Below are 2,500 nucleotides of genomic sequence, written 5' to 3'. Positions count from 1 at the left end.
TGAACATAGTTCACTGCTTGGATCCTCTGGTGTCATGTGTATTTCTTGATGCCATGGTGCGTACCCTCACATAAAGGTCTTTCGAGTGTTGCGTACTTTCTACACAGTCCCGCTAACCACTGGAAGGGTGTACCGCTACAGAACGAATATCGCCCTCCCCTCCTGCCCTTCCAAGCTGGTCGGTCAGGCGTTTGTTTGTGAAATGAGCCTTGCAGCTGTTCAGTTGCATTCGGTTGTCGATGCAGTCAGTGTACGTTGTGGTACGGCCTGTGTGGACTGTCCGCTGATGTACGCGTAACCCACACTGATCATCCGTCGTTACGTACTGAGTGACATAATGTGGCACATGCTTGACCGTACACCGGCTGCGCCCTACAATGGCGAATCATAAGGGCCATATGTTGTGCACGATGCTACTTGTCTCGTCTCCCCATTACAGCGAGATTGCACTGTTGTACGCCGTACAGACATGTGGTAGGTAGGTACGGACGAAAGTATTGCATGTTGGCCCCCCCCCCCCCCCTCCTCCCTCTGCCGGGAATCAGCGTGAGCCGTCTGTTGATGTAGCGACGAGGGTTTTCCTATTTAATCGTATTGCCCCACACAACATGATAGCACGGTGGACCGCGTTCCACATCTGCGACATGCTACAGAGGCCGGTTGACAGTCGACCGCGCAAGGGACATTGCACACGTGCGCGGACCATCTTCCACGTGTTCTCTCGTGTACATGCCGCAGTGTGTATGTGGGCTGATGTAGCGTGTCGTGACACATAACATGCAGGCATGCCAGAATCGTAGATTTCGCAAATGTAGATTGACGTATACGTTTGCTGCCAAAGATCCGCAAATGAACTGGAAATCAGTTGTTGAGCGGTTGTTCGCGCTGCAGGTGCATCGGTGATAGCGACGATCGGTACATCTATGAACCGGTTGTTTCGGCGGTACCCGCCATGCCCCCGAACCTGAGTTGGCCATGTGGGTATGAAGCGATACGAGGCTGTGGCTTGGCGGGACAGTCCCCGGCCGGTGAGGGGGGGCCGCCCGGCGTGCTGGCCGCGCGCTGCGTGAGCGCACGCACTACAGCCGGCTGGTGGGGGGCGCCCAGTGGCAGGAGCGCCGGCCGACGGGCCCGGCTGGCGTCCCAGCTATGCGCCGGCGCACCCTGCGCGCGGCGCCAGGCGGCCAAAGTGGGTTCTGCCGAGCCCGGTGCGAAGCGCGGTGGACATCTGCAGTGTGCTGGTCCGATTGCGGACTGTGTGCGTTGAGGATGCGCCGCCGCCCGGCACTCGGCGTCGCGACGCCGTCTGCTGCTCGGTCGCCCCCAGCGGTTCTCGCAGGTGGTTTGTATCGCAGCTCTGCGGACGTGTTGGCGCGTGCGCTGTGCTGGGAGAGTTCGCTTCTGCACCCAAGTGGGGCTTTGCCCTTCTGTGGCGCTGGCGTTGGAGCTGCCGGTCACCGTAGGTGGCGCGTGTTGTTTCCCGCCGGCAATGCCACGACAGCACGCTCCCGGGCCTCTGTCGGCAGCGGCAAGCTCAGTTGGGAGCACGGGTGTTCGCACTGAAAGCGTCTACTCGCCCATCTCCGGGCGATTGCGCCTCTCTCGAACCCGACCAAGTACTTAGGACGGCGCTGCGCGCCGCCGGGACCTGAGAGGGTTTCGAGGTGTATCGTGCAGGGGAGCTCAGCCTCCTCCTGTTTGCAGAATAATTGAGCGGACGCTTGCGTGTTCGCGCGGGCCCTCGGGACACACTCCCGGGCGGCCGGCTGCTCAGCTCTCGTTGACGCAGCTCCCTGGTTGATCCTGCCAGTAGTCATATGCTTGTCTCAAAGATTAAGCCATGCATGTCTCAGTACAAGCCGCATTAAGGTGAAACCGCGAATGGCTCATTAAATCAGTTATGGTTCCTTAGATCGTACCCACGTTACTTGGATAACTGTGGTAATTCTAGAGCTAATACATGCAAACAGAGTCCCGACCAGAGATGGAAGGGACGCTTTTATTAGATCAAAACCAATCGGATTGGCTCGTCTGGTCCGTTTGCCTTGGTGACTCTGAATAACTTTGGGCTGATCGCACGGTCCTCGTACCGGCGACGCATCTTTCAAATGTCTGCCTTATCAACTGTCGATGGTAGGTTCTGCGCCTACCATGGTTGTAACGGGTAACGGGGAATCAGGGTTCGATTCCGGAGAGGGAGCCTGAGAAACGGCTACCACATCCAAGGAAGGCAGCAGGCGCGCAAATTACCCACTCCCGGCACGGGGAGGTAGTGACGAAAAATAACGATACGGGACTCATCCGAGGCCCCGTAATCGGAATGAGTACACTTTAAATCCTTTAACGAGTATCTATTGGAGGGCAAGTCTGGTGCCAGCAGCCGCGGTAATTCCAGCTCCAATAGCGTATATTAAAGTTGTTGCGGTTAAAAAGCTCGTAGTTGGATTTGTGTCCCACGCTGTTGGTTCACCGCCCGTCGGTGTTTAACTGGCATGTATCG

The 2,500-nt window shown here is 57.3% G+C and overlaps 1 non-coding gene across 1 annotated transcript in view; it reads left to right on the top strand.

Moving 5' to 3' along the window:
* The first annotated feature begins 1,790 nt into the window (after positions 1–1,790).
* The window catches only part of LOC126321823 (small subunit ribosomal RNA), a 1,893-nt gene continuing 1,183 nt past the window's right edge, over positions 1,791–2,500 (top strand). The window contains exon 1 of the ribosomal RNA XR_007558560.1: positions 1,791–2,500. This exon is cut by the window's right edge and continues 1,183 nt beyond it. This is a non-coding gene — a ribosomal RNA (small subunit ribosomal RNA).

The sequence above is a fragment of the Schistocerca gregaria genome, unplaced genomic scaffold (genome assembly GCF_023897955.1).
Source record: "Schistocerca gregaria isolate iqSchGreg1 unplaced genomic scaffold, iqSchGreg1.2 ptg000772l, whole genome shotgun sequence".
In the NCBI taxonomy this organism is placed as follows: domain Eukaryota; kingdom Metazoa; phylum Arthropoda; class Insecta; order Orthoptera; family Acrididae; genus Schistocerca; species Schistocerca gregaria.
This window is presented reverse-complemented; position numbering and strand designations above follow the sequence as displayed.